The 26891-nt window shown below is 45.9% G+C and overlaps 2 protein-coding genes across 3 annotated transcripts in view; one reads left to right on the plus strand and one right to left on the minus strand.

The window, feature by feature from the left end:
* Window positions 1-7341, minus strand: part of LPIN3 (lipin 3) — a 42627-nt gene extending 35286 nt beyond the window's left edge. The window contains exon 1 of the mRNA XM_044263028.1: window positions 6773-7341. The gene's annotated coding sequence lies outside the window, so the exon portion shown is untranslated. The remainder of the gene's footprint in view (window positions 1-6772) is intronic.
* ZHX3 (zinc fingers and homeoboxes 3) overlaps window positions 6057-26891 on the plus strand; it is a 116413-nt gene continuing 95578 nt past the window's right edge. The window contains exon 1 of one of the 2 annotated variants that reach the window (XM_044263025.1): window positions 6057-6110. The gene's annotated coding sequence lies outside the window, so the exon portion shown is untranslated. Of the gene's footprint in view, window positions 6111-6434; window positions 6503-26891 lie in introns of those variants that run through there. The other variant, XM_044263026.1, reaches the window with a different exon arrangement.

A 26891-nucleotide genomic window follows, 5' to 3' on the forward strand; every position in this document is an offset into this window, starting at 1 on the left:
ATTTATTTATTTATTTATTTTTAAAGATTTTATTTTATTTATTTATTTGACAGACAGAGATCAGAAGTTGGCGAGAGGCAGGCAGAGAGAGAGGAGGAAGCAGGCTTCCCACAGAGCAGAGAGCCCGATGCGGGGCTCGATCCCAGGACCCTGGGATCATGACCCGAGCCGAAGGCAGCGGCTTAACCCACTGAGCCACCCAGGCGCCCCTTAAAATTTATTTTTAAAGATTTTATTTATTTGTGTGTGTGTGTGTGTGTGTGTGTGTGAAAGAGAGAGAGAGAGCATGAGCAGAGGAGAGGGGCACAGGGAGAAGAAGTCTCCCCTCTGAGCAAGGAGCCTGATGCAAGGCTTGATCCCAGGACCCCAGGATCATGACCTGAGCTGGAGGCAGATGCTTAACTGATTGAGCCACCCGGATGTCCCAGAACCTTTCTTAAAAAAATTGATGGGACATCCTTTTTACCCACTGAGTCCTTATAATGCATCACATACTATGTTAATAATAAGAGGAAGTATCTCACTTGATTGTCATAACTACATTAGGGATTTAAGAAAGTTACTTAAGTTCACACAGCAAGTAAGTGGGGGAGACAGGATTCAAGCCCAGTAGTTTCGAAGTCAAATCCTCCTTACCTACTGCACGAAACTGCCTCCTGGATTCTTTCACTCCAGACTTGATAAATGCAACAGAAATGTTTAGAGAGGGATAGAACACTCTGTATGAAACCAACTATGTACTATTGATTAAGCCGGAGGCCTGTCACTCTCCTGGTTCTATAGGATCCTTCTCCTTCGAATCCTTGGTTCTCAGCTGGTTCCTGTTCCTTGTCTGTGCTCTGCCTGCATTGTGATGCCTTATTCTAGAAAAGGAGCTGGCATGTAAATCACAGAATTTTCAGCTTCTCTTCCTGTGATTGTTTAAAGTACAGACATTTTCCCCCTTGTGATTCTGTAGTGCTACCTACTGCTCAGAACTACGCAGTGAATATGATAGGAGAGCCACAGTGGGAATGTTTCTGGGGACTAGAAAACCCAACTTAAATGAGAACCAATAATATGGGGGAATTTATTGATTTACCTGACTTTATTGGTTCAGGTAAGTCTTAATCAGCCCTCCAACTCTGTTTCTCTGTATTCTGACTTTTCCTATTCATGTGTTGGCTTCATCTTTAGGCTGGCTGTCTTCATGGTCACAAAATAGTTGCCAGCAGCAAATAGTCCTTCACTGACATCCAAGGAAATAGTGAGGATTTTATTCAATTATTGTGATGGGTAAAATATTGGATACTGATAGATGTAGGCCTCGGTAATAGATCATTCCAGAAGCAAGCAGTACAAGGTAAATGGGATTAAGTCAACTGACTTAGCAGAGAATCCACACTCACATGTGGGGAATGGGGTCTAACCCATCCAAATTGCCTCCGTGCTGTACAATGGACAGTGGGATAGACTGGATGTTAGAAGGTGTATCTATCGGGATAGACTAGGTTTTGCTGTGGTAGCAAACAAGCCCCAGTCTTTTTATAACAGCAAAGTTTACTTCTTGCTCCTACTTCATGTGTACTGTGAGTCCCCTGGGGGACCACTATTTAATGTCTCCTCCCTTCAGGACCCAGAATGATGGAGCTATCACCATCTTCAGTGTTGTCTGTTGTTGCTGAGGGAAAGAGAGTATACAGAATTGCCTACTAGCTCTTAAAGCTTGGACCTGGGAGTACATCTACTCACACATTATTTGACCAAAGGAAGTGGTGTGGCCATCCCTGACTCAAAACTCTAAGGAAGTACAATCCTATCATGTGCCTGGAAAACACACCAGAAATGTCTGGTGGCTAGCATTAATGTCCACTACCACAGGAGACCAGCAGAATACGCACCACAGAGGGCTTATGGAGACCACCCCAGTTTTTGCCCACTTTTTGTTGGGAAAGGAATAACTTATGGTTATGATTGCTATGTAAAAAGAAGCCTCCCTACTCTGCAGAAATCAGGAAAACTCAGTACTCACTTTCTGTGTGACTATTCAAATGCCTCCCAGGTGTTTTGCCATTAAGTGGAGTTCATGGTTGTTTGAGGGACTTCTTTTAAAATATTTCCTCAACTTGGGGTGCCTGGGTGGCTCAGTGGTTTAAAGCCTCTGTCTTTGGCTCAGGTCATGATCCCGGGGTTCTGGGATCAAGCCCCGCATCGGGCTCTCTGCTCTGCGGGAAGCCTGCTTCCTCCTCTTTCTGCCTGCCTCTCTGCCTACTTGTGATCTCTGTCTGTCAAATAAATAAATAAAATCTTAAAAAAAAAAGATATTTCCTCAACTCAAAGCAATTCTCTTTTTCTTGTGGTCTTGATCCACAGAAGTGAGTTTCTTGTGGACTACGCGACCTGTAAACTGGTCATGATTGTTTTGGGGGAGGGATGGGACACCTGACACAAGTTGGGTCAATTGGAGCCTCTTCTCTGAGATTTTGGGATTGGAAAGATCCCACAGAGACTAAAAAATTAGTGTAGCTGGAATTATATCATGTACTTGGGAGTAGTTGGTAGATGTATTTTTCCATTGTATTACCTGGAAGGAGAGAAAACAAGCTTGTGGTGAGAGTCTTACTGGTAACCCTCTGCTTCCAATCCATCCAGAAGTCCATCTGGGTTCTTGCTGGCCTAAGAGACCCATCCCTTTGACCCCTAAAAAGCCATAAGATAAATCCCTCCTCCTTTTTTTTTTTTTTAAGATTTTATTTTATTTATTTGACAAAGATCACAAGTAGGCAGAGAGGCAGGCAGAGAGAGAGAGAGAGAGAAGCAGGCTCTCTGCAGAGCAGAGAGCCCAACGTGGGGCTCTATCCCAGGACCCTGGGATCATGACCTGAGCTGAAGGCAGAGGCTTTAACCCACTGAGCCACCCAGGCGCCCCCCTCCTCCTTTTTTTTAAGTGGCCTGAGAGAATACTGGTACTCGCAGCCAGCAAACTCCTAAATGGTACAAGTTCTTTGGCTTTGGACCTTGAGAGAGAGAAAGACACACACACACACACACACACACACACACACACACGTAGCCTATTCCAGTAAAACAGAAGTCAGGTGTCGATTCTATTGCATCAACTATACTTCTGGCAGTTTCTTTCCTGCTTCAGAAAGCTCATCAGAATGTGAGTGGGTTCAGATGACATTATTATAGTGATCACCTGGAATCTGCTTATTTATTTTGTTAAAGAAAAATAATTTGTCTCCTTGGGTAAATACTATTTGTGATATACTTCCCAACTAGTTATATTCCTAACTCAGTAACTGGTTATTGAGTACCTGCTATTTTCTCTGCCTGGAGTCCTTTCCTCCTCCCTCAATTCTTCAGACTCAGCTTCCATGGAAGGACTTTCTACACTCTCCTATATTGTATTAATTATGTCCTTCTCTCTGCTTCCCAAAGCAGGTAGCACATACATGTAGTGTTACAGATTTCCTTCCATTTTTTAAGGGTTTTTTTTTTTTTTTGGTTGTTGCTATTGTTGATTTTAAGGATTTTATTTACTTGACAGAGAGGGAGTGCACAAGCAAGGGGAGCAGGAGACCAAGAAGCAGGCTCCCTGCTGATCCCTGGACGCTGGGATCATGACCTGAGCTGAAGGCAAATGCTCAATGGGCTGAGTGACTCAGGTGCCCCATATTTCTTCCAAAAGTACTTCTTTATATGTCTTTCTCATTTGAAACTCTAATTTCCTTAGTGCTTGGGAGAATGCCTTGTTTACCTCCATATCCCACAGTACTTGGATTGGAATAGATGCTCAAAAAGTTTGTTGAGTAAATGAAGTTAACTCTAAGCAACAAGTTCCATATATACCTTTTTTTTTTTTAAAAGATTTTATTTATTTGCCAAAGAGAAAGTACACAAAAGCAGGCAGAGAGGCAGGCAGAGGCAGCGAGAGAAGCAGGCTCCCCGCCCAGCAAGAAGCCCGATGTGGGACTTGATCCCAGAACCCTGGGATTACGATCCGAGCCGAAGGTAGTGACCTAACCAACTGAGCCACCCAAGCGTCCCTCCATATATACTCTTATTCATTCAAGGAATATACAGTGAGGACCTCACCATGTCAGGCCATTTTCCAGATACTACAGATGAGCAACACCAATCCCTGCCCTTAGAACATTACAAATGTTATTAAGGTCATACGGGCTATAAGGAAAAGCAAAGCGGGATGAGGGGAGAGAGAGAGAATGATGGGGGAGGGTGGGATCTGATGTTTTAGTAGAGTGGTCTAGGTAAGTCTGAGGCGGTGACTTTTGAAAATTTTGAAATTTGGAGTAAAGGCACATGCCTTTCTGAAACCTTGGGGGTATGAAACAGCAAATGCAAACATCCTGAGGTAGGAGTGAGCCTGCATGTTTCAGAAATAGGAAGGAGGCTAGTGTGGCTGGAATGGGGTAAAGGGGTAGGATGCAAGGAAAAGCAGTTAGAGAAGGGGAGGAGTGTTGGGTGGGGGGGGAGGTCACAATAGGCTCTTGGAGGCCCTTGACAAAAAGGGTTTGATTTTTGCTCTGAGTGAGATGCGAAGGCATTGGAGGCTTTAGAGAAGGACAGAAATATGCTTTGACTTATGTTTTAACAGAATCCTTGTAGCTTCTTGAGAACAAGCTCTCTGAGAGCAGAGTGAATCAGGGAGAGCAGGTAGAAGGTTACTGCAATAATCCAGGGAGAAGGTGACAAAGGCTCAAAGGAGGGTATTTTAAAGGTATTTGCTATTGGATTACATGTGGGATATGTTGATAGGAAAAGAGGAGTTAACTATGACTTCAAGATTTGGCGGGAGCGACCAGACAGATGTAACTGATCTTAAATGAGGTGGGAAGACTGGAAGGAGAAAATTGAGGGGCCAGTTCCAGAGTTTGGCTTTGGACATGTCAAGTTTGACACACTGCTCAATACTTTATACGTTCACTGTTTTTCAGAATCTGAGGGTTAAAATGCAACCTGATGTTCAAGTCAGCTTTATTTATTGAACACCAGGTACTGTGCAGAAAGCTTAATGGGTGCTGTCATTTAAATCTTTCAATCACTTCTACTGGCTTAATTACTAATATTTTCATTGCTTTTTTTGGATTAAAGATTAAGTGGCATGTCCAGAGTCACCCAGCCAATTATTAATCTGTGAGTACGATGGAGATCCAGGATGCCAACCTAGATGGGTCAGACTGCAGAGCTCTTGCTGTGTATTAATCTCTGGATTCTAAAGGTGGGGATCACTTTCTGAGCATATCTGCCATAGACTTGGTCTCCATGACAACACAGGTATCTGCGACGTGTGACGAAAAAAAACACAGAAAGGCCCAAACCCATCCTGGGTGTTACAGGTGTTAAGAAAGGACGGCATTATTGTACCTGCGGGGACTGATGCTTGCAAGTTCTCAAGTACCCGAAGATTTAATGTTAAAAAGCCATCAGAGGTTGTTGTCCTTTAGAAACAAGAGACTAAAAACTGCAGTGGAGCATTGGTGGGAGGAAAGAAACACCAACTCCCAGGCGATGCTTGTTGGGAAACACCGGACCGTAGGGAGAGGGGCCGGGCAGGGACCAGGATCCCTGCCCTGCCTACATCCTTTCCTAAAGAGTAGCCTTGTGTGACCTTCCTTAGGTGGTCCTCCATAAAGACCAGGATATGGAGCACAAAAGCCGGGAACCTCTGGGGCCGCAGCATCCGCCCCCTGTGCCCTCCTTCCCCGCCCCCTTCAGTCTCCAAGCGGGGAAAAGCGGGACGACGCCTGCGCATGCGTCCGGGGCAAGGTCCGCTCCCCGCGACGTCAGGGGGCTCGCGCCCGCACTAAAGCCCCGCCCCCCCGGGCGCAAGAGGCGACCTGGGCGGGGGGCCTCGGGCCCCGCCCCCAGCCGTGCCGAGCGGGGCCGAGCGGAGCCGAGCAGCCCCGAGCGCGGCCGAGCCGAGCCGAGCCGAGCGGCCCGGAGTCGGTTGGTGCAGCTGCGTCCCCGCCGCCCAGCAGTCCGAGGCTCCGGCGTCGCCGCCGCCTCCGCGGGCCCTGCGCCGGCCGCCCGCCCGCCTGCCGGGAGGGAGGCCCGGAGCGCGGGGAGAGCGGCCCGGCCGCGGGCGCCGCCGCCGCCGCTGCCAGGTGAGCGCCCGCCGCGGCCCGCCGGCCCCGCGCGCCCCCGCGACTGTCAGTCTCCGTGTGTGTGTCTCTCTCTGCCTGTCAGCCCCCCGTGTCTGCGCCAGCTGCCTCCCGCCACGCCTGACCCCCCGGCTCTGCCCGCGGCGGCCGCCAGCCCCTCCCGCCCGCTGCCCCGGGTCTTTCTGTCAGCCGCCAGCACCCCCATGCGCGCAGGCTCCGCCCCTTCCCCCCGAAGCCCCGCCTTCGCCCCATCTGTCAGCACCCCCCCAACTCAGCCCCGGGGCTCGGGCGTCCAGGGGCTCGGTGTAGACCCCGCGGGCCGCAGCCGCGACGGGAGCGCCAGGGGGCACGGAGGGGAGGGGGGCGCCCGCAGATGCCCAGCCGACCCCGCGAGGGTGCGTGTCCCAGAGCGCGGTGCGGGACCGCGTGGGCGCCCGGGAGCCCCGAGGCGGGGGGGCGCTCGCGGCGGGGCGGGGATGCCGGGCCGCCCGGAGCCCCTCGCTGCGGCTCCCGTGGGCCGCTGCGGGCGTGGGGCAGCCCCTGCCCCTGGCGTGGAGAGCGCCAACTCCGCCGGGGAGGCAGCTGAGCCGGGGACTCCAGCCGCTTGGGGGTACAGTAGAGCCCTGAACCCCGGGACCCCCGTTTGCCCACGCGAAAACACTCACCCTGGGCCCGGGGAGCCCGGAGGCCGAGAGTGGCGTGTGAGCGCAGTTTGGGGTTTCCATTCAGAGCAGCCTGTCGGAAGTGATTGAGGAGCGGGTGGGATGTGGAGCTTAGGTGGAAAGTGTTTGAGAGCTTGAGTCACTTTGAGCTGCGTGGTTTGCATTTCTGAGCAGTGATTGCCCTGGGCTTGTGCCCTGGGAGAAACTGTTCTGTGGTGGGGAGGAGAGGTTAGGTAGAGGAGCAGGGGAGGGCACACTCCTTTCTGTTTTTATCTGTGTCATGTGAACACATAGTATTTATTCAGGAGACTCCACACATCTGCGGTTTAAAGAGGGGCGACAGTAGTTTCCATATATCCGTGTGCTTGTGCGTTGTTGTGTTGACGTTCTTTATTTGTAGTAAACTTGGCATCGCGGTATTTAGAAACCAAGAGAAAACGCGTCCTGAAACAATTGGTATTTTGCCGGATTGTCCTCAACCGCGGGGAAAGAGCCAAACGCGCACTTCATTAGCTGGAACAACTTATTCGGGCTTAATTTGTTTCTAAGAGACATACAGTGGAAAAATCCAGAAGCAGCAAAGTAGTATCAAAGAGTCTTAGGAAATTAATGAAAGGGCCCTTCTATTGCTGCCTTGGAAAGATGGTATCAAAGTAGCTGTAGAGGACAGAGCTACTATGTAATGATAAACATATTAACCAAGTTGGTTTTGTGACCTTGATACGCGGAGCAGCGCTTGATTTGTGCAGTGCTTTGTAAACGGGCAAACATTGCATGGAAATGGGGTAATTTTTGCAGAAAATGTTCTCTGTGTTTTGTTTTCATATTTAAGCATGGTTTCAGACTAGAGCAGTCTCCTGGTAGGAGTTGTTTTTTTTTTTTTAAGATAATATTAAAAATTACAAAAGTAATTCACGTTTAAAGCATTAAACTAGAAAAAAAAAAGCTTGAGAAAAAAATCGTAATGCCACAAAGGATAGGAAACCACGGTTAGGTATTTATCCTTTTAGTCTGTTGTTCCTCTGCATAAGTATTTTTTTCCTACAAAAATGCTACTATACTAGGTGATTGTTTTATCATATGCTTTTTTCCTACTTATAATTAGATTATGTATAATCTTACAGATTATGTATGCCTCATACATAAAGGCATGAGAGGAGGAGGATGGATGTAGGGATTCAGTGGTGATTATACATAATTCTTTGCTTAATCTGATTTGCAACTTTAAAGGGTTTTTTTTAAATTTATTTATTTGACAGACAGAAATCACAAGTAGGCAGAGAGGCAGGCAGAGAGAGAGGGGGAGGCAGGCTCCCTGCTGAGCAGAGAGCCGGATGCGGGGCTGGATCCCAGGACCCTGAGATCATGACGGTGAGCTGAAGGCAGAGGCTTCAACCCACTGAGTCACCCAGGCCCCCCTGATTTGCAACTTTAAAATACTCTGAAGCAGGAGGTGTTGTCTCCTCTTCTGTAGGTATGTATTGGACCTATTTATTACTCATAAAACTTGTGTATGAGTAAGAACTTGTGTTCCCTTTGTGATACTTTAAAAAAATAAATTGGATCCTCTGCTTAGAGCGATCCAGTAGCTTCTCATTTTAAAGTAAAATACGAAGTCCTTGCCCTGGCTAAGTAGGCTACCTCCCTGTTCTCAATTCCAGTTTTGCCAAGCACATCTCTTTGCTATTCCTTTAAAACTTTAAGCGTATGCCAGCCTCAGTGCTTTTGCATTTTCTATTCCTTCTGCCTAGAACTCTGTTCCTTGGATATCATGGTTCTTGGCTCAGGTCTCTGCTCAGATGAAACTTTATTAGGCTTTCCTGACCCTTCTGTGTAAAATACACCCCATTCCCCTATTCTCCTTAACCCTCCTTAACCTTACTTTTCTTCATAGCACTTACTCCCACTGGTTCGTACATATTTATTTGTTGGTTTATGTCTCTATTCCCCCATTCACCCAGAAATGTGAGACTTTTCCACTGATGTGTCCTCAGGGCTCAAAACAGCACCTGACACATTATAGCTGCTTAATATTTGTTGAATGAGTGAGTGAATGAATGCTCGTTATCTGTCCATTCTTATCACCTTCCTGTAGCCTCCTTGGCTTTTAGATAGGTCTATCCTAGAGTAGGACAACAATCCGTTAGAAGTCAAGATAGTCCTTTCCTTTACGTATCTGAGAAGAATTTTACAAGTGAGGCTTATAATCTTAGAATTATAGTCTTGATCTAACTTGAACAATCGAGGGAAGAAACATTTTTGGCAGTTGTTACTGGCTCTCTTTTGTATGCATTATCCCTTGTGTCACATTGGAAATCTTCAAAAAGTATAAAGTATCCAGTTATGTTTACAGCTGTGATTTCAATTCGGTAGTTCTTAGTGATAGTACAAGCCTCAAGAGCACAGTGAGTTTTTTTGTGTCAACAGATACCCAGAGATATAATTACAGCTTTAATGTGTTTTCACTTGAGGAGTAGCTGTTATATTTACTTATTTTCCTGGCAATTCTATCCTTTTCAACTCCTTATCAGTTTTTGGATGGCCTCACAGGTATACTTAAGTTTTTCTTCCCCCTCAACATTTTAAAATAAATCCTTGATCTCTGAGCATTTTACATCTCTCATGTGACTCTTGAACGGTTTGAAAGTAACAGTTTCATCTTTCAGTATGAAATGATATCTGTAGTAAAACATAATTGCATTTTCATTATAAGGATGGGGAAAATTGTATCTTGGGATAGAATTTTTACAGAAAGGAAATGGCATGAATGTAAGCCTTTTTAAAAGTTTGAATTTCGGGGCACCTGGTTGGCTCAGTGGGTTAAAACCTTTGCCTTCGGCTCAGGTCATGATCCCAGGGTCCTGGGATCGAGCCCCGCATCGGGCTCTCTGCTCAGTGGGGAGCCTGCTTTCTCCTCTCTCTCTCTCTGCCTGCCTCTCTGCCTCCTTGTGATCTCTGTCTGTCAAATAAATAAATAAAATTTTAAAAAAAAATAAATAAAAGTTTGAATTTCAGTTAAGCTAGTTTTTGAAAAAAAATCCTTGTTTTTTGCTCATAAGGAAAAAGATTCCTTTGTATACAATCCAGAGACCTTCAAAAATGTTTTTTTTCTTATGCCTCAAATATACAAGAACTTGGGGAAAAATTCTAAATGAAAGTTTTCTTTTAATGGCCTAAAAGGAACGCATTAAGAATTTATTTTTACTTGTTCCTTAGGCCTTTATCGAGCACATAGTTGGGGCAGTTCTGTGTGTCTGTACATGGGCTGCGTGACCATGGCAATCACGCTCAGTTTTAGATTACCAACCTGCTTTCCTTTCTTCCATTTTTGAAAAAGGATTTTTATTTTATTTTTTTTGACAGAGAGATAGAGCAAGAGCACAAGCAGGGGAGCAGAAAAGGGAGAAGAAAAGTCCCCACTGAGCAGGGCGCCCGGTCCAGGGCTCTTTTCCAGGACCCTGAGATCATGACCTGAGCCAAAGGCAGACATTTAACTGACTAAGCTATCCAGGCGCACACCAGCCTGATTTCTTATTATTTCTTCTCTTTTGTCATTTGGCTACCTCCCTTCTGTCATCATATTCTCTCCCTAAATGATCTCATCCATTCCCGGGACTTTAATACCCTTTGGATGCTACCCCCCTTCCCTTGGTTAGACCCCCTCCTGGACCTTTCTCTCATGCTAGTCTTGCATTTTTACCCATAGCCTTCCTGCTGCCCCATTGTCATCTCAAACCACCTATGCCCCAAGTATCTCACTCTCCATCCTCCAGATTTATATCCCTCCTTCCTGACTCCTGCCTCCCCTCTCTCCCAGCTTTCTTCACCCCCTGCCTTCCCTGTCTTTGTCCTTACTGTCCTCTCATTGTTCAAGCCAAACACCTGAAAGTTGTCTTCGATTCTTTTTTTTTTTTAATTTATTTTCAGCGTAACAGTATTCATTGTTTTTGCATCACACCCAGTGCTCCATGCAATCCGTGCCCTCCATAATACCCACCACCTGGTTCCCCCAGCCTCCCACCCCCCGCCCCTTCAAACCCCTCAGATTGTTTTTCAGAGTCCATAGTCTCTCATGGTTCACCCCCCCTTCCAATTTCCCCCAACTCCCTTCCTGATTCTTCACCTCACATCCAACCCATCAGCACAGCCTGTTGGCTGGGGCTCAGAATACCTCAACTCCTGCCTTGCCTCCGTCCTCCTAATCCGGCTGCCGACCTCTCAGCTGGGTGACTGCTTCTGCCTATACTTGGTCTCCCAGCTTCTGCTCTGGCCTGCTCCTCCCTTCTTCTAACCCCTGTTCCTTCCCGTTGTGGCCGGAGTGATGCTACTAAAAGCAAACCAGGTCATGTTATCCTCCCCCCCACCCTGCAGTGGCTTCCCACTGCACTTAGACCCACACCCACACTTCTTTTTTTTTTTTTTTTTTTAAAGATTTTATTTATTTATTTGACAGAGAGAAATCACAAGTAGGCAGAGAGGCAGGCAGAGAGAGAGAGGGGGAAGCAGGCTCCCCGCTGAGCAGAGAGCCCGATGCGGGACTCGATCCCAGGACTCTGAGATCATGACCTGAGCCGAAGGCAGCGGCTTAACCCACTGAGCCACCCAGGCGCCCCGACACCCACACTTCTTAATCTGAGGTGCTCGGCCTCTGTCTCTCCCTCTCCAACCTCTGCTACTTGCTCAGCCATTCTTTCAGGTTGGAACTGTCAGTTCCTCTAATGTGCCAGCTCTCCTCCTCTTCTGTACAGGCCCTTCTCTCTTCCTTGGCACCCTTCCCCTATTCTTCTCCTAAAGATCCTTCGCCCACATTTGCTCTCAGCTAAAATGTCCGTCCTTGGAGGGGCCTTTTCTGATCACCCCTTACCTGGTAGCTTCCTCCCTGTTGTCCCCTCTTAGTACTGGTGCATTTCCTGCTTAGTGCTTCACCAAAATTCTAAGTATCTCATTGATATGTTTCCTTCTTTTTTGTCTGCTCTCCCAGGACACTGCAAGACCTACGAGGGCAGAGAGAGCCTTGGCCTGTTTATGGTGCAGTCCTGGCACCCAGTGCTCTTGCCTTGAATCCAATGGGTGCAGGTCCTCAATACCTTTTGAATACAAGTTTTTTTTTTTTTTTTAAGATTTTATTTATTTATTTATTTATTTGACAAAGAGAGATCACAAGTAGGCAGAGAGGCAGGCAGAGAGAGAGGGGGAAACAGGCTCCTTCCTCTCTGAGCAGAGAGCCCAATGTGGGGCTCGATCCCAGGACCCTGAGATCATGACCTGAACCTAAGGCAGAGGCTTAACCTACTGAGTCACCCAGGCGCCCCTCGAATACTAGTTTCAATAGCAGCTAATGTTTTTGGAGACTTACTGTGTGTCAGGTCCAGTGCTAAGTGCAATCATGTATTATCTTTTTTTATAAAATCATGTATTATCTTTAAGTCTTTGGGAGAACTGATTAAGGTGACTGTGATTATTGCACTATCATTTCTGCATCCTACTTGGAAAAAACGAGATTAGAGGAATAAATTTTACAGTTACGTAGCTGAGAAAGTGGTGGAGCTAGGATTTGAATCTATGTGATCTGACTGTAGAAACTTTCCTCCTATTCATTACTGCCTTCTGATGTGAATGCAGGGATGAATGAATGTGAAATAGGCCATAATAGTAATGTTTGAGGGTTCTGAGCATACACTGGAGTATAAAAATTGGATTAGGGTGCTGCGTTTCCTGGGAAATTGCTGTTAAAAATCACTATGCCAAAGCACATAGATTAGTTTGAGCTTTGTTTTAATTTTGCCTTTGCTGCTTTCTAACTGTAAGCCTGTGGGCAAATTACTTAACATGTCTAAGTCTGTTTTTTCAGCTGTAAATGGAGAAAAATAATAGTTCTTATCTCACAGGGTCATGGTGAGTAACACAATTATACACAGAAAACAGTGAATGTTGGCTATTAATGTTATAAGGAGGGGAAAAAGCCCTCAGGAAAAGACTTGTAGCCCCATCAACAAATTCGAATTTGGGTAAGAGTGAAAGACCATAACTAACAGTATTGTTTCACTGATTCTGGCTTTGAATTTATAAAAATGACCAGGGAATTCACTATTTGGCTTGTGATTTATAATCATTCTAGTGATACATGACAACTTTATGTTTAGATTCATACTTGTTAAATGCTTGAGGTAAGATAGTTTTTAAACTCCTTTTAAAACTCCTTTTCAGGGGTGCCTGGGTGGCTCAGTGGGTTAAAGCCTCTGCTTTCAGCTCAGGTCATGATCTCAGGGTCCTGGGATCAAGCCCTGCATCAGGCTCTCTGCTCAGCGGGGGGCCTGCTTCCTCCTCTCTCTCTGCCTGCCTCTCTGCCTACTTGTGATCTCTGTCAAATAAATAAATAAAATCTTTAAAAAAAAAAACAAACTCCTTTTCATCTTAAAGATTCTCAGGTTCTCAGAATAGATCTTTTGAGAGGCTGGTCGTTTTTGAGAGCCTGGCTGGTTTTTTCTTTTATCAGAGAGATACTCACCAGGGGAGGTTGGGTGGCTCAGGTAAGCAGCAGACTCTTAATTTTGGCTCAGGTCACAATCCTCAGGGTCGTGGGATTGAGCCTGGCGTCAGGCTTAGCATGAGTCTGCTTGGGATTCACTCTCTCCTTTCCCCCCCACTCCCCTCTAAAATAAGTAAAAATTAAAAAAATATATTGGGGCATAGTTGGATTTTCTGGTGGGTTGGCTTAGGATCAAGTGCTCATTTGGTTGTTTCCAACAACCGTGTGAGGTAGAGGGTGACTAAGTGAGAAGAGGTCAAAGGGAGAAGAAGGAGATTTGACATATAACTGAAGTCAGGAAGAGTAAACTTAGGGCAATGTCCATGATTTCCTGACAGTGTACAGGGCTCTGTTGAGGTCGGAGACCGTGGGTGGTTTGGGGTATCAGCACCATTCAGCTTCCAGGTTTGGGGAGCATGGAAGGCATATGGTTGGATTGAGCCAGGGCTGAGGTTTGCTGGCAGAAGATTGGTGGGGCAGAGGCTCTGGCTATTGGCCAGGGAGTGCTTAACATGACAGGTAAGGGTTTTTAGGCTGGATGAGGAGGAGAAAAGGACCAGAGGTGTTGATGAAGTCAAGGAGTGTGTGTTTGTATTGGAGCGATAGAGTAATAGAGTAATAGGAGCACATGGCTAGGCAGGGACATGTGAGTGGAAGATTGTAGAGCTGGAGCAGTTAATTATTGGACATGACGGGCTCCTAGGTTTTGCCACAGGCACGATGGCTAAAATGAAGTGAACTCAGTGAAGATGAGTGACATCAAGGAGGTCAAGTAACTGAGAGGCTGGAGAGCTGTTTGTGTCATCCTTGTGGTCAGAAAGCCCATCCCGGGGATGGCAGGCATCTGGGATGGAGAGAAGAAAAGTGTGTCAGGTCTTCAGTGAATGAAGTACCAGCAAGAGGAGAGGCATGACCACCCTGCAGGAGCCTCAGAAGATGAGGGGGTTTTGCCTGAGGACAGTGGAAGAGCAAAGATCTTTCAACTTTATTGGTTGCAAGGTCTTTCTGGAAGGAGTTGGCCTTGGCCCAGGTTCATTATGCTTCAGAAGGAATCCCCCATTCAAGTGGGCAGCACCCGTGAAACGTTGTGTTTGTTTCTAAGCTTGGTCATGAAAATCATCTGAGGCCGTGTGTTAAAAATACAGATGTCAGGGCCATCTGATTTCGAGTTTAGGAGAGGAGACTGAGAATGTATATTTTAAACTCTCCCACTGCCACACACATACCTGGTAATTCTTTATAATTAGGCAAGTTTGGGGCACACAGGTATAGTATTTAAGATCATGGGGTCTGGAAACTGACTGCGTTAATTTTGGCTCAGGTCACAATCCTCAGGGTCGTGGGATTGAGCCTGGCGTGAACTACAGGGCGCCACCTGAATGCACATCTTGAAACCCCAGAAAACGTGGCAATGGAAGTTTAGTACGAAGGAGATGAGGCCGGTAGGCATGAGCCTTGGCCCATGACTCTAAATAGCTTAGCTTTCCAGGTCTGTCTGATATCAGAAGCAGTGAATTAAGGGAGCCACTGTTAGAGGTGAACACGTTGACCACAGCAAGGAGAGAAGCTGGTGATGACAGAGCTGGAAACGCGGTATGAAATAAGTCAATGCACAGCAGTTTGGGGACATTCATTGCCTCAGGTCCCTGAATACGTTAACTAATCATAATTGTCCTGTTCAACGGGAAGAGGTCAGGTTATGAGGCTGAGAAGGAAGTAATACAACTTCGAATGCTTTCTGTCCTAAGCTGGAATGTTGTAGTGCTTCAGTTACCCTTCTCATTAACTTACGTGACCTATTTCTGTCTCTGAAGATGTGGGACTAAACATTTACTCCTTGACAAGCTAGAGACAAGAGCGGTGATCATTCCCAAGGGGCCGTATACATGGTTAGATACTTAATATCACCATGGCGGCAGCCCTACTCCCCCCACCCCCTTCTCTGTTTTTTCACCAAGAAAATTCTGTTCCTTTTCATGACAAGAAAGAGGACTCCTGCAAAAGAATAGCTGCTGGGAGGGAACTTAGAGTTAGTCATTCTTGGCTGACTATTTAGAATCCCCTGTTGCTAGTAAGGAGGTTTGAGTTTGAGTCGCAGTGTTTAGAATATTTAAACTTCACTTCCAGCCTGGTTTGTCATACCCAAACACTAAAGCTGCAGGAAAAGAATGCTGCTGTCAGCCTTGCTAGAAGTGGTTGCTATGGACCTCAAGCTTAAAACTCGATTTGCTCTATCATGTGTTCCATTTCTTATTTCCTTTGAGCATGGCTGGTGCTGACGAGCCTGGCTTTCAAGCTGCTGAGCTGGGTGCCAAACGTGGCACAGCATCTTGGTTATACTCCTGGCACTTACTACATCCTTCCACTTACTGCCTCATCTCCTTGGTGAACTACAGGGCGCCACCTGAATGTACATCTTGAAACCCAGAAAACGTGGCAATGGAAGTTTAGTAATGCTAGTTCAACCAGAACTTTCCCTTTGCAAGTTGAGATTTTTTTAAAAAAGTAATTCCACTTTAACAAAGAAAATAGAAATTCAGAATATTTTTCCCTGTTAGGAAAACATCTTCTAAAGCTGAGAAATACTGAACAGATGCCAATGAATATTTTCATGATAGTATTTTAATATCATACTTAACTGCCCTACTCAGCTCAGGAACCCCTGGATTCTGTTGTATTGTGCAGTATTACGAAGGCTCTGCTGTATTTTGGTACTCTTTATAATGTCTCAACCACTCAATGGACTCGGTTCATGAAGTGTTTGTATGCCTACTGTGAACTAGGCAGCAAGGGGTTAAAAAAGGTCTCTGTTTTCAAACATTTTCTAAGAGTTAGACAAGACGCATTTAAATCTCTGACCTCAACCAGACTCTGCTGCATGGTATAATCAAAATGTAGGCTCGCAGACGAAAGAGAGGTTATTTCCGGCAGTGAGTGGAAGTGGAGAGGGGACGGGAGGGCGCTTTCAGAGAATGTTCTATTCACACAGGATCTTGAAGATTTGGTAACATTTGGAACTGTTATATGTGATAGTCCCTGTTTACTAAGACATCATTTATTTTAGCTACACTACAGAGATACGTTGGTGCTTACTGAATTAACTTGTACTCATCCAGAATGCCTCACTCCTTAATTATTTTGGGTAACTGGTCTTTGTAATTAAGTATAAAGTATTTAGGAATGTATGATGGAGAAGGGCTTTTATGGAAGCCCTTAAGGGGCACCTGGGTGGCTCAGTGGGTTAAAGCCTCTGCCTCAGCCTGAGGCTCAGGCTCAGGTCATGATCTCAGTGTCCTGGGATCGAGCCCCACATCGGGCTCTCTGCTCAGCGGGGAGCCTGCTTCCTCCTCTTTCTCTCTGCCTGCCTCTCTGCCTACTTGTGATCTCTGTCTGCCAAATAAATAAATAAAATCTTAAAAAAAATAATCTTGGGATCATAGTGGATGTCTCAGATTCCCAAAGAATTGGAAATCCAGTACTATAGTGGTAAAGAGAAAACCAGATAACCAGTGATAATGGAAGGTATATGTTTAGGTTTATGGTTTAGGACTTGAGGGAAGAAGGAACTCTAAGTGAGACTGGTGAGGCCTTTATAGGAAAGGAATAGTCAGTCACGTTAGGAGACCTCTTGAATATTCACCATCTCATTTCTGAGTGTCTTTCTTGGGAGTGGTTGGCAGTGAGGGCAGGAGAGCCCTATGGGCTGGGGCCATTATAAACAGAAGGAGGCCAGCTCCTCCTCATTCTCCCTTGTTCTAGCATGGTTAAGAACAGAGGGTTTTACAGAATGGGTCTATCTGTTCCAGGCCTCTGCGTGCCTTGTTTCTGGGGTTGGCCTGCCTCAAAGCTACATGTTTGTGCCAGAGTGAAGGCTCTTTGGCTGATATATGTCCATTTGGGTGAATCCTCCTTTGGCAAGCTCATTTCTTGCCATGATAGGTTAGCTACAACTGGACCACTGTGCCACCCTTTTGCACATGGTCATTGTTAGATCTGAAACCTTGTGGTCAGTTTTTCCTTTCCCATATAAGACTGAATTTTCCCCTCTTCTCCTTGCCCTGTCAATTCAGCACTTAATTTTCTAGGAAGTTGAAAACATACCATTTGCTACCTTTGTGCTGAAGTGGGACCCTGGCTCAGAATTCTGATCTTTTTGGGAATCAGCATATACAGTTTGAAAAAAATAGTATTTTCTTTGTTTATTCCTGATAATTCCAGTAGCATTTTAATAGCTATTTGGCAATACTGTACACCCCCATTTTACCATGCAGGTAACTAAAGCAACTCTAAGAAAATGAATCCAGTCACTCCCCAATAATGTCCTTATTTTGTGCCTCCTGTATATCAGGTTCTATGCCAGACACCAGTGGGGAGCAATTAGACATGGTTTTTCTCTGGCCTCATGCTGCTTACAAGTCTGGTGGATCCATGGCTGGGAAGCCACGATAGATTTATACATAAGTAGGCCAGGAGGTAGAAAGGGTTGGGGTATAGTCCTGCTTGTGCCATTCACCAATGACATGATCTTAGGCATTTGACTCTCTTTTCTGTCAACTGTAATAAAAGAATCTTTTAAGAAGGTTTATAAGAGTTTTATAATAAATGACACCACCTAGAAGAGCTTTGAGAAGGTCAGTTAACTATATATGCAAATATAGTGGGGGTAATCAGTCCCTGCTTTGACTAATAGGAATGGCTAATGGAGGGTTTCCACTACTCTGTGGCTTCGGGGAACACTGTGTACTTCAGAGAATCCCCAGATGTAATACTGAAACTAAATATTGTTAATATTTCATTAATTTTTAATGCTTTTAAATAATTAGAAAACGAACAATTTTTTGGTGTCTGGGGTTAACATAAGCTTTTTAGTCATCCCTAATGAGCTATAGATTTAATACATACTGGCATTATTTCAGAAAACAGTGCTCCTAGATATTTACTATCTAACAAGAAATTTATTGCTCCAACAGTGGCTTTGTGATGATACTAAGATTGTAATACATAACATGGACTTACAGAGTAGAAAGACAAAAGTTTTTCTCAACAATAATTAAAATAGAATAAAAGTATCATTTGTAAATTGTAGAAGATTCTTTAGTTTTTACAGATTTAGGTAGATAAACATCCTAAATCCAAACTCATCCATTTTGGACTATCTGGTTCCTTTTTGTCTGACCTTCTGTTGTTTTATGGTCACTCATCGTGCATATCCCTGAAGATCTAAGACCTTTCATTGTGGATATTTTTTGTAGTAACCTAGACAAGACTTTAGTCTTTTGAAACCCCAGTTTAACCATAAATTTTGCCTTTTCTTTGCCATATCTACTTCACAGAGTTGTTGAGACAGTCAGGCAAAGGACTGGAATGGATGTGCTTCTGTCTGTGTGATGGTTCTCATTCAGGCGTAGGTGTAGTGGTCGGGTGATTCTGGCAAATAAATGTCTCAGAAGGACTGTATTTTGATTTATAATACAGCCTTATTCAAGTTTCCTGATTCTTTCTCATTAAAATGCACAGCCGTCCACATCTTTTGGTCTGGTCCCACTCTCACTTAATAGCATTTCACTTTATGCCTCGTTAGCCATTTGCCAACAATTACCGAGCTTCTGCTGTGTGTAGGGTGCTGGTAGTGTAGAGGCGAGAGGGCCAGACCTTCTTCTTGCCGGTTTGAGTGGGGAATGAGCCCAAGTCTACAGCATCAGTTCTCGTCTGAATGTCCAGCCTCCAGGCCTTCCCTACATATTTCAGACTTGCCAGTTCCTACAATTGTGGGAGCTAGTTCTTAAATCTCTTAATCTGTGCATGTGTGTGTATACTTAACACACATACGCACATGTATCTTACTGGTTCTGTTTCCCTGGAGACCCCAGACTGATGCAGGACTTGACAAATGCTCTCATTTAATGCAGAAAGAGGAAGAACAAGTGGGGTAAACAGAAGGCTTAGTGTGGTTTTAGCCATGTGGAGTTTGAGGTGCCCGTGGAATCTACCTGGAGACATGCGCAGGCAGATGCAGCGAGGTCGAGAAGAGCTCACACGACTGGTCTGGGCTGCCGATGTAGGAGTTTGGAAGTCACTGGCTTGGATATTTCCGTTGAAGCTATGTTTATTATTGGTTTCAACCACAGAGTATGTAAGGTAAGAGGAGGTGTCACGATGGAACCAGGACGGACCAGGGGGGAGCCAGGATCAAGATGAAGTCAGGAAACACCAGCATTTGGAGGAAAGGCAGAGGCAGAGGAGCCAGGGAAGGATGCCAGGAAGGAGTGGACAGGAGGATAACCAGGAGAGAGAGGGGTTCTGGAAATCAAGGCAGGGGGAGAATTTCAAGGAGGGAGTGCAGCACTGTCAAGAGCCTCAAGGTCAAGAGAAATGTTGGTATGTGTCCACTGAACTTAGCTCCGGGGAGGTATCATTAGGGGTGATTGTTTCAGTGTCCTAAGACATGACAGTGGGTGGAACGGAGAACCCGTGGTTGTGAAGTGGAGAGGCATGTTTGCTGCTCCTGTTTCTTCAGGGAGATCACTTCTGAAGCGTGTGGACAAGAAGGGGCTGTGGGAAGGGATGATTTTAGGATGAGAGGGACTCGAGCGTGTTCAGAGGCTAAAGAGATAGAACTGGAAGAAAGGAAGAAGGCAGAGATTCCAGGGAGAGAAAGGTCATATTCTTGCTCAAATGCTCCTCCAGGGGTAGGAAGGTACGCATAGGGGATGGTCAGTAATATTGCCAGAGGGGGAGCCCCTCTTTCACTTCGTATGCAAAGAGGTGAGACTATTTGGGGATACAGAGATGGCTACAGAATGTAGGAGACCAGAAGTTCTGCCCTCATCAAAGCTTCTGTGTTCTTTGCGACGTGGACATTTGGCAACAACTGATGGCCTGGATGAGCTGTGCAGCGAGGTCTCCAAGGGTGTAGCGTGATTGCTGTGGGGCTTGAAGTGGAGGCTGACTATGGCTCCCCACTGCTGAATGAAAGTTAAGCTCCACAGTCTGATGTTTGTACAGAAGACCTCCACAGTCCGCCTTTAACCACTTCTGCCAGGCTGCCTGTCTTTTCTGGGTCATTCCAGAGCCCCTGTACTTCAGCCCCAAGCGTTTCTCACTTTCTTTCTTTTCTTTTCTTTCTTTTTTTTTTTTTTAAGATTTTATTTATTTATTTAATAGAGAGAGAAATCACAAGTAGGCCGAGAGGCAGGCAGAGAGTGAGAGGGAAGCAGGCTCCCCACCCAGCAGAGAGCCCGATGTAGGGCTGGATCCCAGGACCCTGAGATCAAGACTTGAGCCGAAGGCAGAGGTTTAACCCACTGAGCCACCCAGGTGCCCCGCCCCAAGTGTTTCTGCCATAGCACTCCCTTGAATGAGGCTTGGAGAGACTGGATGCTATAGGGAAGATGCCATTGGATTTGGAGTCAGGAGTCCTTTGGTCTAGTCTCGGCGCCTCCATTTGCTAGCTATGGGGCCTTGGACACAGCTTACCTTCTCTAGGTCTTTTTCTTCGTTCTTACCCGTCCGCTATAACAACAGTAGTAAGTGATGGTGGTGGTGATTGTGTCAGAGGAGAACATGTATTTTAAAGTACTATGCAGAGGGTAAGTACTATATAAACAGAGCTGCGTCATGAGGCCAAGAGTAACCCTAGCTCCAGGCTTTAGTATAAATGTTCTTTACCACTAGAGCCCGCCCTGTTCTGTCCAGCTGTGTGAGTTCAGCCTCTATTACATAGAGACATGCTAGCTCCTGTAAGGTAAACCCTGCTGGAATCTCGGTGGCTTAAAACGGTCGACATTTTCATGCCCATTTCAAATCCAATCAGCTCTGGGGTGTGGAGGGGGCCCAGACTGATGGATGCTGGAAACAGGGGTTCCAAGGTTTCCCTGAGTGTCCATGTCCCACCAGCAGAGTGGGGAAGAGAAAAACATGGATGACTGTCTGGGAGACTTTTATGTACCTTAGGATGGGAGCTGGTGACCAAGGCCAAAAGAGAGAGGGCTGCGGGAGGCATTTATTGGGTGGGAGGTGAATTTGGAGTGTGTGGGTTTTCACGTGTGCTGAGTGGTGGCTGGGGCTCTTGAGGAGCGAGAGGCAGGCCCTGTGAGTGCTAGGACAGAACAGACAGGCTGCCCCTCCTGCCGTGGTGGACAGAGCATGGGAAGGGCCAGGGGTCTGGAACTGTTTCCTGGGGAAGGCCAGCGCTGCAAAGGTGGGAGATGTCCTCAGGTCAGGGGACATAGACAGGTGAGAACTGGTGTTTACACCCCTTCTGAGATGAGCTTCCTAACAGCTGGGGAGGCAGGCAGTTTCCCTTCTTCAAGATGAGAAAACTGGGCGCCTGGGTGGCTCAGTGGGTTGGGCCGCTGCCTTCGGCTCAGGTCATGATCTCGGGGTCCTGGGATCAAGTCCTGCGTCGGGCTCTCTGCTCAGCAGGGAGCCTGCTTCCCTCTCTCTCTCTGCTTGCCTCTCCATCTACTTGTGATTTCTCTCTGTCAAATAAATAAATAAAATCTTTAAAAAAAAAAAAAAAGATGAGAAAACTGATGAGGTGGCGCCGTGACGGAAGCCGCACAACCAGCAGCAGAGGAAAGAGCTCGGACTCGAGTCCCCGACATCAGAGCCCCTGGCGGGGAGCTGGAAAAGCTGCACTCTGCAGCTGGTTGGTGGTGAAGCCCTAGGCACAGGGCAGGGGAGGACCTCTGTGATGGCCACTCCTTTTACGAGCAATTCACCTTCTGGCTCCTTAGTTGGAGGAGGGCAGGTGAGACAGGAGCGTTCCAGGCAGAGGGAACAGCCTGAGCGAAGGTCCTGAGGTTGCCCTGTGCTTGCAGCGTTTGGGGACTGAAAGGAGGCCGGCTCGGTGCATAGCAAGCAGGAGGGCGATTTGCCTACAAAGATGCCGGAGAGGGAAGCGGGGCCTGCGTCACACAGGATGTCAGGCTATGGCAAGGAGTTAAGGTTTTATTCTAAGGGCTGTGGGAAACCATTGTACATTTTGCGGAGGGGGTAGCATGGTCCAATTTAGAGTTTAAAAAAGACGGCTCTAGCTGTTGTGGAGGATGGGTGGAGGGGAGGCCATGGTACATATTGAACATAGTGGGTGAGGGAAGAGGAGGAATTTAGTAGAAGTCAGTCTGGAGCTCCAAGCAGAGGTTCAGACTGGTAAAGAAAATTGGATCATGTATTTCCTGTTAGCTCACTCCCTGTTCTTAGCCAGGCTTCCTGCCAGTAGCTTTATCCACAGTGTCCACTTGCTTACCTCCTCAACTCAACCTCTGTGCTCTGACCTCTGTCAATGCCGCTTCCCTGAAATGTCTTGGGCAAAGGGCATGGCCCTCTGTGGTTAGCCAGGTCCAAGCCTTTAGCTCTTGCCTGGCTTGATTTGCACCCAGTCACACTGTTCCTGCTTTGGAATGCTCTTCTCCTTAGCCCCTTGTCTCTCCAGTTCCTCATCCTGTGGCCCCTGTGTTGTCTCCCAACTCCTCAGCCCAGCCTAGAAATGATAGCATTCTCTAGGCCTCCGATCTTGGTTCTCTGAGTTTCCTCTATGCCTTTCTGAATAGAGAGAGCCCTGACCCCTTTCATCACACCAAGACCTACTTGCCTTCCCAGCTTCATCTCAGGTGCCCCCTCCTCCAGGAAGCCTTCCCTGACCCCTCAGGCTGGGTTAGGTGCTGCTTCTCCTTTTCCATTTCTCCTGGAGCATAAAATAGATGTGATAGCACTTAGTACCCTGCTTATTTACTCATCTCCCCAGTCTAATTGTGCTCGAAGGCTAGGATTACAACTAAAGGCCCTGTGATCTAGGACAAAGATTGCTTTCTGCAGTTTAGGAGAAAGCCACACTTTGTAATGAAGGTATCTACACCTGATTGTATGTCCTTTAGTAGAGGGGTCATTTCTCACTGGGTCCCAGGGCTGTGAAGTCTAGTATAATATCTTCTTTGAACAGTAGGAATTAACTTAGAAGAATTAGTAATTGTCTCCATCTTCTGAAAGGAAAAGAAATCTGAGAATTTAAGAATATGAATTGCTTCAGAAGAGCCTCTAAAAACCTGCACTGCCTGGCAATTTGGTTCCCCACACCCTCGCTCCCACTTCAGAAATTGTCATTATGTGCCTCCTATTTTGTGATTTCACAGTTCTGGGTTCGATGTTACTGTTGCCTCTTGCAGTAATGAACACTAAGTCTCCCTGGCTGAATTGTGATAGCCTTGAAAGGCAGTAGCCAGGGTGAATGAAAGACCAGCTTCTGCCTTGATCCCCTCCCTCCTGCTAACCAGCTCACTGTGGGAGAGAAAGGAGGGATGGGCAGAGACAGTGGTGGACACTCAGGCATGCAAGTCCCAGCCCTGCAGTTCAGCAGGATGGTTAAGGCCATGAAAACCTCATTACCTCCAAATGTTGTCTACCCTTTGCGTTCTTTTGTGTTTCTCTTGGTTCTGAACCTACTTTATCCTTTCTTTGGTAGGTGGAACAAAGAAAATAAAATGTTGAAACACTTTTTTTCCGAGTGGCTTGATTTTTAGGATCTTCCTGGATTTTTTTCAGTGTTCAGTTTTCTGAGCCTGACTTGAGCAAAAGGCAGAGATGCCTTTGACTGCGACTCTTTGATTACGCTAATGCTACAGGTTGTGCTCGTGCCTTGTTGATGTGCTGTGGAGCGGATTAGTTTTTAAGAAAGAACACTATGGGGTGTTGTCTGTTTTTAACTGTAGACATCTCTCAGAAGAAATAAGACTGCCTAAGCATACTTAATTGTGGACTGAATCTGAGCCCGCATCTTACTCTCTCAAGAGTTTCTTGTTAATAGGGTGAGCAATGCTTACGCACAAGCTGCACTCTATTGATTCTGGGCATGTTTACTTCTGGTGTCCAAACAAGACATTAGGATTGCGGACTCTTAGATGGGAAGTGACATAGAGTTTTCCAGTATGCCCACTGGTGAGATGCCAACTCCCCTTCTCATTGCGGGGTTGGAGGACTTCTCTTTTAGTTAGCCCAAGAAAATTCTCCCTCACAATAAGCTATCATCTGTTTTGTGACTTTTGACCCATTGGATTTATTTAGTTTTTCCCACCATATGCAACATATACAACCCTTCAAGTATGTGAAGACAGATATCATCACTTTCATCCCCCAGGTTATTCCCCTCCAGACTGTGATTGCTCAGTTCTTGGGATGTTCCTTATTATACTTACACATACTTTGATTCTAACAGATCATCTTTTGTTATTTTTTTCTGGTGGTTCAATCTCTTGTTGGATGTGCTCCCAGCCAAAATTCACCTCTAAGTGGAATTTTTTTTTAAAGATTTTATTTATTTATCAGAGAGAGAGGGGGAGAGAGCGAACACAGGCAGACAGAATGGCAGGCAGAGGCAGAGGGAGAAGCAGGCTCCCTGCCAAGCAAGGAGCCCGATGTGGGACTCGATCCCAGGACGCTGGGATCCTGACCTGAACTGAAGGCAGCTGCTTAACCAACTGAGCCACCCAGGCGTCCCTCTAAGTGGAAGTTTTAAAATGTCTACTTAATGGACTGCTTTTATCTCAGTGGTCTTAACCTTAAAGCATTTTGTCACATTTGGTAATATTGTAATATGTTTCCCCCAAAGAAAAGAAAGACTTTTAAGTCCTGGCGTGCCCTTACAATGCAAGTAAACCCACCAAAGTTGATTTCTAGCCACAGCAGAAGTAAGCGACTACATTTGGGTCTGATAATAAAAGCGAGCGCTGGCTGAGCCCTCGTAGCCTGCCAGCCAAGGACTGTGCCAAGGACTGCTATGCATATCATTTAGTTTACTATAACAACACCTGTTGATAAAGATATCACTGATACCAGATGCTATTACTGACCTCATGTTAATGTTGAAGAAACTGGGGCTTAGAAGAGTCAAGACTTGTCCAGTTGTCCCATGTTTCAGCGCGAGCCAGAACTTGAGTTCGTAATACACTACTATACTGCTTCTCGAGTGGTTGTTTTTTGTTTTTTGGGTTTTTTTTTTTGCTGGGTAAAGCTCTGTGTACACTGCCCTTCTCCTGTGCTTCATATTTAGCTTTCTGGTTTTCTTACTTAAAGTGTAAATTTTGAAAAGAAAGAATTGGATTGTTCTTTGCAACTCAGGGCACTTAGAAGAGTGCTCTGTTACCTGGTGGGTGCTTACAGTAAACCTGAGGTCCTTAGTTGTAGGTCTCCAGACCCAATAAAAAGAGATTAAACCTCTACGAATTCTTTGGTCTTGAGTGGTCTCTGGTTCCCCTCCAGACACCTTAAACCAATAAAAGTCAAATGCTATCATGGTGAGCCTGAAATAAACCTTTGATTTGCCTTTGGGCAACTGACTAGCACAGACCAAATGGGACAGAGTATGGCTGTGGTAGTGTAAACTAGGCAGGCAGGCAGATACTTGCATGCAGCCCTGGCTCTGCCTTATACACCCTCAGTGGACCTCAGTGTCCTCATTTCCTGGGAGCTGGGAGAGAGAGAAGGCATGAGGAGTGGGTGGGTGAGGGGAGAGTTTGTTAATCCATGTTATTTCCCCACTCTTTCAGAGGTTAAAATAGCTCCTTTGGTATTGGAGATTCAGTTCTTGTGCCCTGTTTCCCAACTCCACACTTGAAACAGTGGCACAGTTGGAAGGATGGGACTTTGGGAGGCTACTCTTTCTCCCAGGCCCCAAGAGATTGTTGACTTGGACACCATTATTAGCTTAGGATAAAACTGGACTCATTAATTGCTTGTACTGAGGAGTTGAAGTATGGGTCTGCCTAGAACTTCTCCTCCAGTTCCCAGGGTCCCAGGGGTTTAGGGACTGATGGTCTGTGTCTTTGGTCTGTATGTATGTGTAGTGGAAGGTGGAGAAAAAAAGTACGTGGTAAGCATTTCTTGAAATTCACCCTGAGCTAGGGACTTTCTTATGATATAATCACCTTTGGGGGGTAAGTTGTATTATCTCTGAGTTAAAGATGTGGAAAATTTGAACCCAAATCTCTTGGCCCTAATTCAGCCCAGTCCTGGCGATCACTGTGGTGACAGATGGGAGCCAGATAGCCTTCACATCTGACTGCCGATAGCCCACTCCAAAAAGCCGCAGTTCGTGGCATTGCTGGGAGAACAGGAGAGGACTGTAAAAGAAGGGCTGTATATTTTTTCTTCACATCTGTGAACTTGAAGAGAAGGGGAAAAAAGAGGGAAAAAAAATTCAACTTGGCATGAATGATTTTAAGTGAGATCAAATAAGGTGAAAAGCAAAATAGAATCCAGAAATTTAGTTTTGCTCTTACCCAGAGTTCATTGGCGTCTGCTGTACAAAGTCCTTTTTACTTGTCACAACTGTTGAGCCCTTTTCCTAACACAAACCTCATTATCTTTCACTTTTGTTTATTTATGAACTTAAATAGCTTTATAAAAGGCAAAGGACCAATTGAAAACAAGCTGTCACCTTTATTATTTCATTTCTTGCTAATGTATAAATTGTTTTTTTAAAGATTATTTCAGTGACGGAGAGTGAACACAGTGGGGGAGGGGCAGGGAGCGAGAGAAACCAAAGCAGACTCTGCACTGAGCATGGAACCCCATGTGGGGCTCGATTTCAGGACCCTG

Source organism: Neovison vison, chromosome 8 (genome assembly GCF_020171115.1).
Source record: "Neovison vison isolate M4711 chromosome 8, ASM_NN_V1, whole genome shotgun sequence".
In the NCBI taxonomy this organism is placed as follows: domain Eukaryota; kingdom Metazoa; phylum Chordata; class Mammalia; order Carnivora; family Mustelidae; genus Neogale; species Neogale vison.